The sequence below is a fragment of the Meriones unguiculatus genome, chromosome X (genome assembly GCF_030254825.1).
Source record: "Meriones unguiculatus strain TT.TT164.6M chromosome X, Bangor_MerUng_6.1, whole genome shotgun sequence".
NCBI classification, from domain to species: Eukaryota; Metazoa; Chordata; class Mammalia; order Rodentia; family Muridae; genus Meriones; species Meriones unguiculatus.
In genome coordinates, this window is record NC_083369.1 from 38,604,073 (window position 1) to 38,618,107 (window position 14,035).

Sequence of the window (14,035 nt, forward strand, 5' to 3'; positions counted from 1 at the left end):
AAGGCATTGGCCACCAGCCCTTCTCCTGTGGACCTCAGTTCCAATAATGAGAGTCATATCAATTGCATTTCCAAATAGAGTCATTTCCTAAGCATTAAGGAGGAACATTGTTTCAGGGGAGATCTCATCAACAAAATGCCCCCTTCTTACCCTTGGCTATGTGTCACAGAAGTGTAGAGTAGCAAATGCCAATCCCGTGGCTTCTGGCCTCCCTAGAAACCAGAGAGGAGATGCTAGCCTCAGGCTGATGACACAGACACAATACAGCCTGTACCTTGACCCTGAATTCATGGGACATGTAGTAGATGAAAAGTTGCATAAAGCTGTTGAGGGTGCTGAGAGCCAGGTTTGGCTGTTAAGACTCCATAGAGTTTTCCCTAGGCCTCCAGGCTTGGGTTCCAATAGTGAAGTTTCAGGAACATGTTGTTGGGTGTGAAAGTGACCAGTACCAACGTTGTCAGTCTGAGTGGCCACCAGTGCCAACAGGGTGTGTCTCCATGGAACAGGTCCATTGTTAACAGCACCAGAAAGCAGCTGAAGACAGCCAGGCAGGTGAAGGCTGGTGGCTTGGCCAAGGGCAGCACATCTGACACACCATGTGATCAGAGACAGCCATCCAGAAGGTCTGCCTCTGCAGAATGAGAGGCAAGGTCAGGGTGGCTGTATGGAGCCAGGCCACCTAGCATAGCCTAGTTTTCCAGGCAGTGCTTAAGCAGTGCAACAGTCAGCAGAGGATGCACCAGGGCAAGCTACCTGTCCAGGATGACTATAACCGGCAGCGACACTAAGCCGTGCATATGGCCTCTGGTCAGGTAGTCTCCCTAAAGTGCTTACACTGGCCATGCAGGTGATATGCCAAACCCAGTGCCAGCACCAGGGTCAGCAGCAGGACCATAATGGAGAGGTTCATGAGCAGAATATTGGAAGGCAGGTGGGGGACCCATATTGCCAGCATCCATAGCACCAACCCATTGAGTGGCAGCTCCAAGGCCACCACCAGCTCATGTAGGGCAGGCACCAATCTCATGGGAACCCATCCCAGCAGCACTACACACAAGCTGGTCAGGAGCTCCAGTGTGTCACTGTCATTAGCACAAAACTTGCTCAGGAAGTCTCATGGGTGAAATTGGGCTGGGGCTTCAACTCCTTGATTCTGGCCATGGGACTGAATGACTTCTGTGGGGGAGAGATCAACCCATGTACTGGCATGCATTTGAGGACACAAAATTCAGGGAAGGTGACATTATGAATCTCAGGCACCGTGGGTGCCTCAGTACCCTACTCCAGCCCTCAGGAACTCTGGGAAGGTGAATGGAAGGAGACAGCCCAGCCCCAAAGGCTCAGGGTTCAGGGACCTAAGGCTGTAAGCCTACCTAGCTGTGGCTCCATTTCTGATCAGCCACATAAGGGGACAGACCTCACCATGACCTCACCTGGTACTCTCTCCATAGTCATAGATGCTGGGGGTCTGGGTGCCCTCTGGCTGGATGAGACCCAGCATCAGTGGACATACCAACACATGCTGACAAGACCAGGTTCCATTTCTGAGCTATAGTTGGGGCTTCCTACCCTGTCAACCCCAACCCCAGTTTCCAGAGCCTGGCAGAGAGAAAGCAGACTATACCTTTGGGGAGGGAGACAGCCCTACAGTTAAGCTCCCACTGCCACAGACCTACTAGGGGCTACTTGCTCACACGGGAGCCCATGGGAGGTCCTTGTGTGTTCTCAGGAGGTCTGGTTGTCCTGTTTAGGTCTCTCTGTCTCTCCAAGGTGCCTTACAAAGAACTGGGCCAAGGAAGGAGAAGAGGGTCCTGGGATTTGGACACACCCCATCCCAATTTCCTACCTTATCCCTACCTCAGCTCCCACCCCACCTGGTTGAAAAAACATCTGTTGACTAAGTGGCTACTTCCTGTTGGGTAGTGACACAACTGTTTGGATGATGGTCCAGACCTCCTCAGTGACACACCCATATGGGGTTCTTTGCCCTTCCTCAAGCCACCCACTACTTCCTATCTGTAGTTGGCAGAGCAATAGTCGACTCTAGTGTGTCCTCGATTTGTCAGAGCAGGCCAATTGGGGCCACCAAGATGACAATGCAGGTGAAGGTGCTTGTCACCAAGCATGACAGCCTTGGTTAAATATACAAGACTACATGGTAAAAGGAGATGATAAACTCCCAACAGTTACCCTCTGGCCTTCCTATGTGCACCTTGGCACATATGCACACAGGCACACACACACATTCACACACACAAATAAAGCTGTGAATGGTGGTACAAGCTTTTAATCCCAGAACTCCAGGAATCAGAAACAGGCTGATTTCTGTGAGTTTAAGAATAGCCTTTTCTTTGTAGTAAGTTCTAGGACAGTCAGGGTAATATAGTGAGACCCTGTCTGAAATAAAATACATGGATATATAAATTTATATATATTCAGTATCAGCCCTTCTATAGAGCTGATACTGAATGTCTGCTGTACGGCAGGGTTTGGGGAACTTTGAAGGCGCTGGTCACTGGCCCTCAAAGCTCCAGGTGTGACTTGTGAGGGAGGGGGCTTGGCCTCTGCAGAGGGCTCCTGAGCTGCCTTGGTGTCTTAGACACTCTGTGGAGTTGTCTCAAGCACTGTTCATTGGAGACCCACTGTTCAGATGAGGTGGTGGGTGTGTGTGTCATCCCCTCATTTGGAGACTGGAGCAGAGATATTGCAATGTCTAGGGTAGCCTTTCTATGTGGTGAGAAACAGTCCACAAAAAATGGTGTGGAGAGGTTTAGTATGGAGATGTTTCTGTGTAAGCATTTGTTCTTGAGTTCAAATGCCCAGAACCCATGTAAAAAAGCTTAGCATGGCAGAGCACAGCTGTAAACCCCAGGTGGAGAGAGGCAGGTTTCAGAGATTTACTGATTAGCACACATAGTCCATCGGTGTGCTTCAGGTTCAGAGAAAGATCTTGTCTCAAAAATAAAGTGAAGAGTGCTAGAGGGAGACACATGCCATAGACTTCTAGCTTCTAGATGAACACACATAAAATTTTGCAAAAAGAGGTGTGGAGAGGAAGAGAAAAGAAGTAACTGAGGTTACTCTCAAGTCCAAAGGAATATAGCACAATGCCACAGTGCATGCTAAAGAAGTCTTCCTCCAAGAATCCCTCCACCATTCTGTCCTGGGGAACAGGGCTAGCCACAGAGAGGGTGATAGATTCTGGAAACAGCAGAATCCAGCATGGGGTGGCCAAAGTCTAGAAACATGAAACCAATTTAGAATGAATGAGGAAGAGGCCAACATGACCATTTCTTGCTTCAAAATCTCTAACCTAGCAGGATGTGAGTGAGCAGTCCCTACAGTTTAGGCCCTGCACTTGGAGGGGGAAAAACAACAACAACAACAACAAAAACACGACCTGGAGTGCCCATCCAGAAGGAACAAGGATTCTTGGTGACAACCAGAACAATGAGTAATTATGTGTTGGTAACTATGTGTTGAAATTGTGACCCATTTCCATTCAGGACTTCCATATTAAGGCCAGAGCCACACACACAAGAAGGTGTCTACTGTAGCTTGGCTGAGGTGGGGAAAGAGCAGATGGGGAGGAGGGACGCTCATCAACAGTTCCTCTACAGGAACAGCTTGTGACAAGTAAGAAGGAACAGGGCTGCCTGTGAGGCCCAACATGCCAAGTCAGGTACAGGACTGTTCTGGGTTCCAGCCCTAAAGAAGAAAGGGCATTCAGGCACATTCACTACATAGATGAACTGAGACCTTCAGTTTGAATGAACTAAGCCTGTCACGGACAGAGACTGTGGGATTTCACATATATGAGGTCCTTGAGTCACCAAGGTCATTGAAAAGACGGAAAGTACGACAATGTACAACAATTGATGAGGAGTCCGGGGAATGTCTTCCAGTTGGGAGAACTCCGAAGAGAGATGATGATGGTTTGGGACACACACACAGGGTGTATATATATGTTTGTATGTATGTATATATATTTTGATATATATATTGTATATGTATTTGTATATTGTATATATATTAGTATCAAAGTTTGCACTGGACTAAAATTCAGTACATAGTCCAAGATGGCCTTCAACTATTAAGTTAATGTTAAATTATTTTGTGTGTGTCTGTGTGTGTGTGGGGGGGGGAATGTGTGGCCTTGTGTGAGTGTGGAGGTAAGAGGACTTGTGGGAATCAGTTGGTCCTCTCATTCTCCCAAGTGGATCCTGGACACTGAACATAAGTCATCAGCCTTGGTGGCAAAACTTGAACTGTTGAGACATCTTTCTGGCTTAATATTAATACACACAGGCACACACACAGACACACACAGACAGACACACAGACACACACACACACACACACACACACACACACACGACGGCCATGTAAACTCATCTGCTGATAGTTAATCCAGAGGCTTTTAACAAGAAAATTTGGATTAATACAACAGAAAATTATAAAGAATTTTAAATATTTTTAGTTTTTGCAAATTCATGTTTTATACAGTTGTGTGTGTGCGTGCATGCATGCACGTGCTCTAGAGAAATGATAATTGATAAATAATATGAATCCTCTGTGGAAAAACTGATAATTTCAGTTATCACATCATTGACAAAGGTATGCGATCAAAATAGTCTCATACTAATAATTTTGTCATTCCTGATTTGGCAGTCGTCTGTTAACAAATAAGTAGTGTCTGCTAGTCAAACAATACCAACCTGAGACAAGTATCCCAATATTTTCAAAAGAATAATATCTCTGTTTACATTTTTTCTCAGAATTATTCACCCTTTCCCCTTACATTTTCCGTGAATACAGGAAATGTTTTGGAAAAAGTGGAAGTCTCATTCTTCAGTGGATATCCCCATATCTATGCATGCATGGGCAGTGCTGATTGCATTCAGGCATTTGTTAATAACATGTAGAAAGGAGAGAAAGTTGAGGGAAACAGATGGCCAGGGGATAATAGGAAGGGTTAGAGACAGAAAGTGACTGATGATATGATCAAAATACATTGTTTAGAACATGAAGTTTTAAAGAATAAATAAAAATATTATTTAACTGGAATCCATAATACATATGCACAGGACCTGGTGCAGACCTGTCCAGGCCCTGTGACTGCTGCTTCAGTCTCTGTGAGTTCAAATGAGCTTTGATAATGTTGAGTTAAAAAGCCTTGCTTTTGTTCATGTTATCCAATCCCTCTACTTCTTACACTCTTTCTCAGGGTTTCCTGAACCCCAAGGGGAGAAATTTGATGGCAACATCCCACTTAGGACCTAGCGTTCCAACATCTCTCTTTCTCTGCATATTGTCTGCCTGTGAGTCACTGTATTTGTTCCCATATGCTGCAGGAGGAATCATCTCTGATGATGGCTGAATAAGGCTCTGATCTGTGAATATGACAGTTTAGTATTTATATGGGATTCCTGAGTGTGCAAACAAGTGGGTCTTTGCTTCCTGTGCTTTCTCCTGGATCCACTTGTTTGCCTTGCTCAACTCTAATATGATTGTTTTTGTTTTATCTTATTACATTTTATTTTATTATGTTTTATGATTATTCCCTAGAATCTTATTCTTTCCTAATGAGAGAAAGAAACAGTAGACCTAGATAAGATGTGATGAGGGGAAACTGAGAGGAGTTCAGGGAGGGGAAACCGTTGTGAGAAAATAACCTATTTTCAATAAAAGGAAATATTATTTAAAGATTCTTTAACCTTTTAATCAGATTACTCTAAACTTTGTGGTTAAAGCCTCCTTATTAACTATCAGCAGATGAGTTTCCAGGACCACCTTACTTCTATCCTTTTATCATGCACCTATTTTTCATCTCCCAAAATGGAAATAAAAAGATAATGGAAGTAGTTTCCTGTAGAGCCAGGATCAGTATTCTTGATGCTATCTACTTTGTTTCTTTACATTTCTTTAGCACTAATATATTTTTTATCATTTTTTAACTTTTATTAATTATATTTTATTCACTTTGTATCCCCCCATAAACCCCTCCCTCCTCCCCTCCTAATTCCACCCTCCCTCCCTCTTCTTCACGCATGCCCCTCCCCAAGTCCACTGATAGGGGAGGTCCTCCTCTCCTTCCTTCTGATCTTAGTCTATCAGGTCTCATCAGGAGTGGCTGCATTGTCATCTTCTGTGACCTGGTAAGGCTGCTCCCCCCTCAGGGGGAGGTGATCAAAGAACAGGCCAATCAGATTATGTCAGAGACAGTCCCTCTTCCCATTACTATGGAAGCCACTTGGACACTGAACTAGCACTAATATCTTGACAGTGTTACAGACTAAAGTTTCTCATAATTTATCTTGCTTAAGACCACCAACAAACAGTGAGACCAGAGCAGAAAAACAAATAAACAATTGCTTGAGAGCAGGATGTTTTGTTTGTAATAGAGAGGAACTCAAGCAAAGAAAATGTAATTGCATGTTGAAATCAAAATGAGTATTGGCCTACAAATCCTTTCGAAAAGGAAAAAAAAATGAGAAGAAAGAATACCGTAATCACTCAATTGCAACTTCCTGGCATCTTACTGATGTGTGGATTAAGTAGCAACTAAGGGATATCTCCCACCTACTTAGTTTTCCATGCACCTTTTAATATCTCTACTGATTGAATTTTCAAATTACTTACACATCTCACACTGAAAAAAAAAATCTGTTTCTCTGGCTTTTGGTCTCCTTCTTTTAAGTAATTTAGTCATTGTTTTTACTATTCATTACAGCCAACTGATATTAGGTTACATTTTTTTTTTTTTTTGAAATGGTATGTCCTGTAGCAAAGACTGGCATTTTAGTCCTGATTTTTATGCTTCCACCTCCCAAGTGCAGGGGTTACAGGCTTACACCATCATATCTCACTGCTTAAGTAGTGTCTCTTCAAGTGAAACTTACTTTATAAAGTAAGTACAATTGGATACATACTGATCATGTTTTGCTTTGTATTTTCTATTACACTGTGTCAGCTTTGTCAATAAGAAAATCTGATGCATGTCACGTGGAATAAAATCTTCTATATTTTAGTAACTCAGAGGAAAAGAAACAGCACCATTATTTATTTTAAAGACTTATTTTGTTTTCATGTGTGTGTGTGTGTGTGTGTGTGTGTGTGTGTCTGTGTGTGTTTAATCCTATATTTTGCCAGAAGAGGGTGTCTGATGCCATGGTTTTGCAGTTACAGTCATATTGTTGGCTGCCCAGCTTGGGTGCTAGGAAATGAACTTAGGTCTTCTAGAAGAGCTGAAGTCCCTCTTCACCTATGAGCAATCTCTCCAGTCCTACCACTAGTATTTGAATAGAGAAGAGTAATCTAAAATGACTAGCAATTAGAAGGTAGTTAAGTACCACAAGGGCTAAGGAAGACTCTAAAATGTATGGGGATAGCAAGTCCTAAAAGAAACTGTTTTCATATCTAGGCAAAGGAGAGTAGAAACATAACAGTAAATTAGTATCTGATTCCATCAAGATTGACATCTCCTGAAAGATAACAGCAGTTAAAAGTCTCCACAGGCAGAGATAATTACTAGAGAGCACAGACCAGACCTGATAGGTCAGTTAGTAGGTAGCATATGGCCTGAGAATCTGACTATGGAAAGCTGATCCACGAAGAGCTATAGGTTCCTGTGCTGTTTCATTGTGGGCTGGAGAGATGGCAGTTGAGAGCAGTTGTCACTCTTACAGAAGAGTTTAGTTAAGTTCCTATCATCTAAATAGCAGCTAACAGCCAACCCTAACTCCAGTTGCAAGGGATCTGTCGCCCTCTTTTGGCCTTGAACTGCACTTCATGCACATGGCATACAGGCATGAAGGCAAAACAGCCATATATAAAAAGAAATAAATTAATAATAAGAAAAAATGACCAGATATTCTTGATATTTCAGCCCCACAGTTCTCCTTTAAGACATTTTTGTTGCAACCTGCATTGTGCCAGTTATACTTCTCATATCACAAGAAAATGAAAAAAAAATAGAGAAGAAATTCATAACTGGCACTTTCACACACATGATGAATTTAACTTCTAAATCCATTATAGTTTGGGTGTGAAATGTCATCCACAGGCTTCTGTTTTGGGCATCCAATTCCAAGCCTGTCATACTAACTTGAAGGCTATGGTGCCTTTAGGAGGCAGGGCTTCATAAAGTCATAGACAGACCTGGTTTTTAATAGTTTTTGTGCATCCTATCCTCGACCATCTGATTAGTTTTTACCATACACTTTCTCTTTTAGGGATGGTGCTCCTCAGCCATGCCTCCCCACCTCTTACGTAACTGAATTCAAAATAAATTTTCCCTCTATCAAATTGTTTCTGTCAGTTATTTTGTCACAGTGATAACTACTACAGTTTCCAATTTTTTTTACAGAGTTATCATTATTTTTATAAATTACTTCTTAAAATACTGACACATTAATGGAAGTCCAGATTACTGAAATGAGTGGGATAGTGATTTATAAAACAGTAAGGAGTGGTATGAACAAAAACGAGGTAGAAAAAATACACATGCATCCCTTCTAAAAATGAAATAACTCATAGATAATATAACTACAGTCTGCATAAGGAAACAGATTGATTTTGACTGACACAGAGATACCATAATATCTGTTAAAATGATAAAACTGTGTATTGGAGCTTTCTGCAAATGAGAATTTCATTTCACTGAGGTTTGGTTACCACTTTGTTTCTTTGTTTTGTGTAACCAGTGAGCACTTCCACTCTCGTGTTAGCTGTGGTAACACAGATGAAATCAGCCCAATAGAATGGAGGTGGTTTCTCCACTGTTCAAATGTTGCCTCCAGAAAGACTTCCAAAGAAATGACTCAAGATATTTAACAAAATGTGTGTCTGAATGAGTTTTGTGTTTGGCTAATTGAAAGCAGTCATTTTAGTTTTGTATTGGAAATAAAAGCAGTGTGTTTTGATATTCTATATGCTATGCCTAATTTGAACTGGCATACAGTTTGCCTTTTGCCAATTATTTTGTTTATAATTCAAACAGCAATGATAATCTTAGTATCAGACTGTATTACAATTATTTTGTGGAGGAAAGAAAAGGAATAACCACTTAAAACATTGTAATTTCAACAATGTTATTAAATCCTCCACATGTGTTTTTAAATGTCTAAATCCTAGCATTAATTACCTTTATGGAGTGAAAAATTAAATGGTTTCAGAGTCCTTGGGTAAGCAAGGCTTGTGAATAAATTAGTAAAGGTAAAAGGCAAAGCCTGAAAGGGAAGAGAATAATTGACTCAAGTTGATAGAAGGTTTTCCTAGAACACATTTGTTACTTTCAAACTGGGTATCATTTATTTCATGTGGCTTCATTTTTTATTTTTATTCTTTATATTAATTACAGTTTATTCACTTTGTATCCCAGCTGTAGCCCCCTCCTTCATTCCCCCCAACCCCACCCTCCCTCTCTCATCTCCTCCCTGCCCCTCTCTAAGTCCACTGATAGGGGAGGTCCTCCTCCCCTTCCATCTGATCCTAGCTTATCAGATCTCTTCAGGACTGGCTGAAGCATCCTCCCCTGAGGCCTAGCAAGGCCACTCCTGCCTCGGGGGCGGGGGGGTCAAATGTGACTTAATTTTTTTATGTTAAGATGATTTGGTAAAAATAAAATACAATTAATGCATATTATATTTTATGATTGCTTGGGCTTCTTCATGTACGTGTGTGCAAATATTGAAACTCTAAAAAGTCATATATCACCATTTCTGTTTTTAGAAGCTGTGTTCGTTGTAACTATACAAAGTAACATCATGTTTGCCTAGAAGTCTTAGGTATTTAAACTTGAAAATGAATGTGTCAGATTATTATCATTTAGCTTTTGTAGCTCATCTGGACAACAGTGTAGTTTGCAAGAAACGCAGGGTCTTTTCTTTTTTTCTTAATTTTATTTTTTTTATTAGTTACATTTTGTTAACTCCATATCCCAGCTGTATCCTGCTCCCTCATTCCCTCCCCAATCCCACCCTTCCTCCCTTCCTCATCTCCTCCCTGCCCCTTTCCAAGTCCACTGATAGACAAGGACCTCCTCCCCTTTCATCTGACCCTGTTTTATCAGGTATCTTCAGGAATGGATGCAATGTCCTCCTCGGTGGCCTAACAGTACTGCTCCTCCCTTGGGGGGTGGGGAGGTCAAAGAGCCTGCCATTGAGTTCCTGTTAGAAATAGTCTATAAGACTCCCTGAGATCTGCCCAAACTTTGGCTGTGAGTCTCAGTATCTGCTTCAATACCCTGTTGGATAGAGCCTTTCAAAGAACTCTCTATAGTAGGCTCCCATCCTGCTTCTTCTCTTCCACTACTTCTGGTGTCTATCTTGATTGCCATTCTGAATGAGATATAAGCATCCTCCTTAGGGTCCTCCTTCTTTTAGCTTCTGTAAGGGTTCAGATTTTAGTATGGCTATCCTATATTATATGACCAATATCCACTTATAAGTGAGTATATACCATGTGTGTCTTTCTGTTTCTGGGTTACGTCACTCAGGATGATCTTTTCTAGTTCCATCCATTTGTCTGCAAATTTCATAATTTCCTTGTTTTTAATAGCTGAGTAGTATTCTATTGTGTAAATGTGCCACAATTTCTGCATTCATTCCTTGGTTGAAGACACCTAGGTTGTTTCTAGATTCTGGCTACTACAAATAGAGCTGCTACAAACATAGCTGAGCAAATGTCCTTGTTGAATGGTGGGGCACACTACATTTTCTAAAATTCATTCAATAGTTAATGGTTCTTTAGGTTATGTTGTAGGTGTTGATTAATATTTACTATTGGTTTATCTTTTATTAACATTGCTGTTAGTCCTAAACAGCTGTATACCAAATCACCACACAGAGACTGGGATTTATTTAATTAACCTAGAACACAATACTGGGAAATAGTTACTCCATCCTAAACCTCCAGGACCTCATAGTTTCCTAACATTTAGAGTCACCCATTATACTTGCTTTTTGTGAAATATTAGGTCCTGTTCATTCTCCACATGGGTCCAAGACCTCTGCTCCAGCCTTGCTCTCCCAGCTCTCTCCTGCCCTTCTCTCATCCTCTGCCTCCCACCTTCCTATCCTCTGGCTCCTCCCTTCTCCTGCCTACTCCTTCCTTTCCCTTGCTCAACATTGTAGCTGGTTGTTTTATTTTGGCATGTTTACATAAAGTTGAGACAGGTGATGCTTAGAATAAGTATCACAATGCAATGCAATGCAATGTCTGGATTCAAACCGGAGAGTGGGACAGAGAAATCTGCATTTGAATGAACAAAGGAAAGGTGTATAAATTCCAAAAGAACATTATGCCAACAAGGCTAATTCCATTTCGTTGCTTTTGTGAATCACTAAACATGTATGTACAAGTATCTCTGTGGGAGAATACACAGTCATTTGGTAATATATCCAGGGGTTCTATCTGGGTCATATGGTGGTGGTTCAACTTTTAGTTTTTTTTGAGAAACTCTCCCACAGATTTCCATCTGGGCTGCATCAGTTCCACTGCCTCCCATGGGACTTTATTTTCCCACATCTTAGCCAGCATTTGTTGTCAGTTGTTTTCTTGATGATAGGAATTCTGACTGTAAAAAGATAGATTCCCAAAATAGTTTTAATTTGTTTTGCCCAGAAGGCTGAGAATGTTGAATATATTTCTTAGGATATTTATATACAATTTATTAACTGTAATTATTAGAAGTAAAAAAATACTTGACAACTTAGAATATTTTAGATGTATATTTTATATTGGAACCAAAAATTTGTTTTCTTTTTCCTACTTATTTTGACTTGCCTGATATGCTATGCTATGTGCTACCTCCTTATTTTTGTTCACTTTTGCATTTTGTTTTCTGTAGACTATGTCTTTTATTAATAACTCAAAATATCTGCCAGAACTTTTCACTTTTCTACTTTGAAGCTGAGCATATGGTTTGATATGAATATTTTCTGGCATATACAAAATTGCCACCATGAAGTCTTACAGAATCTCATGAACACAATAGAAAAAAAAAGTATTTTAGGCAATATCAGTTCTAAAAATATTTATAAATTTAATGAACAAGCATCTGTCCAATTTTCAGAAACAAACCAAGAGTTAAATTTCTTCTCCCTCACCAGGCTTACCTCTAGGTCCTTTGAAAACACAAACTCTGGAGAGGGATAGTTCAAGAATTCAAGGACATCTTCTCTCCCAGTTCCCATGTTTTCATCAATCAATCCCAAGAATGTTAGTGTCTATCTCCCAACAAAGCCCACCATCATGTATATTTTCTTCCTAATAAAAGAGAACTGTTATGCATATTACAGTATTTTAGAATAGAATGTATGATTATGTTTATGGATTTTGCTTGCCAACTTCTGATCTTCCTGCTTCAAATGTGTCATCATCTAGTTTATAAAAGGGTTGAGGGTTTTCTGTTTGAAAGGGTTGAAGCCAGCATCAAAAACAGCTTTCACTGCTCAGTGGCATGTCTTTGGGTGCCACTGAAGTGTCAATTGGCTGTAGTGGTCCTTTGAAGAGTTTGAGTCCCATCTGCCATGGCATTAGGCTCTCAGGACAGGTCCCTTGAAGGGTCTGGAGGCCAGGACTGCATTCCTCTTTGGAAGCTGAAGTCCCCACTGTGGACAGGCACTGGTGGCACAGGGCCAGATATCCAAGTTCCACCCTGAAACATGATGAGCTGATGACTGTGGGGCTGGGAAACAAATTCAGGTCTCTTGGAAGAGCAGCAAGTGCTCTTCAGCCCCATATTCTTGTTTTTCTTAATCACACTTTGGGGTGGGTGAGAGCATGCATGGCACACATATTGGGGTTGAGGACAGCTTTGGGAAGTTGATTCTCTTCTTGTATCATAGGGGTCCTGATGATCAAGCTCAGGCTCTCATGGTTGACTGTGATGACTGGACCTGGTGGGTTTTGTTGGGGTGAGCGTTCAGTCCAAGGCTCACACATGCTAGGCAAGTGCCCAACCACTGAGCTACATCACCAGCAGATGTTTATTTGTTGATTGAAATGGCAGAGATAGAACATGGGAAACACATTGTATATGTGAGGTGAATGCATCATGGAAACTGACCAGGGTTTTCAATTCAGCCCACACAGGCCTCCGGGTGTCCACACTGCCCTTGGGGGCAGAGAGGTTATACATAGTGAAGGTGGGAAGTAGAATATAGTGCTAGGCTCCACCTGACAGGTGGCAGTTTCTTGTCAGCCTCGTGGTAATGTGCAGTACTGTTTTGGGGGAGTTTGCTTGCTGATTGGGCATATTTTAAGCACAGCCCACCTGACCTCCTTCCCATATGACATTTGAATATGACTCATGGTTTTACTGGGGTGGGAACTTTCCACAGCCAGGTCCCATCTCTGCTTCTCAGACTGACCCGTTACCTCCCACCAGCATGTGCTGTGTCTCCTGGAAGTGGTGGTGGTGGGTGTACACAGATAATTCTGGGTCAATTGAGCACACGCCACTCCAAGTATCTCTACCAGTGTCATTTTGTATAAATGCAGAGAGCCTCCTCTGGGACAGAAGGTGATCTCTCTGTGTTGGAGGGTCAAGGTCAGGCTGTCTGTCTCTGTTTCTTGTATAGAGGCATCATGGCTTCTGCCTGAGCTGTATGGGAATTTAGTCATAACCCCTGGTGCAGATCAGGTTCCTTGAGGGCAGGTGTATCAGTTTGCTGTGGCTCTGTGACAAAAGACCATGACAGCGCAGGCCCAGGACAGCAGCCTCCTTTTGACCCTTTCTTTGCACTTGGGATGTGAGCATTCCTTCCTACTGGGACACTAATATTACTGGGTTAAGGCCACCTTGACAGTCACTGTTAGAAGTCCTACTCCAAATCCACTGCAGTTTGCAGGTCCTGGATTAGGACTTCAGTTTATGGACCTTGGGGGAGGACCTGACACAATTCTGCCCCCAACAGCAGGGAGTAGGTCTCACTTATAATCCTCTAAGCATAGCACCCGGAACTCAGGGTTGTTCAGTGGGAGAGACAAGATGGATGTAAACAGGCGAATAGGAGAAAGGGGCATCATC

General features: G+C 41.9%; 1 pseudogene; it reads right to left on the reverse strand.

Annotated features, from left to right (window-relative positions):
- Nucleotides 1-163: 163 nt before the first annotated feature.
- On the reverse strand, nucleotides 164-1,501 carry LOC110541461 (proteinase-activated receptor 4-like; annotated as a pseudogene).
- Between the last annotated feature and the right edge of the window lie 12,534 nt (nucleotides 1,502-14,035).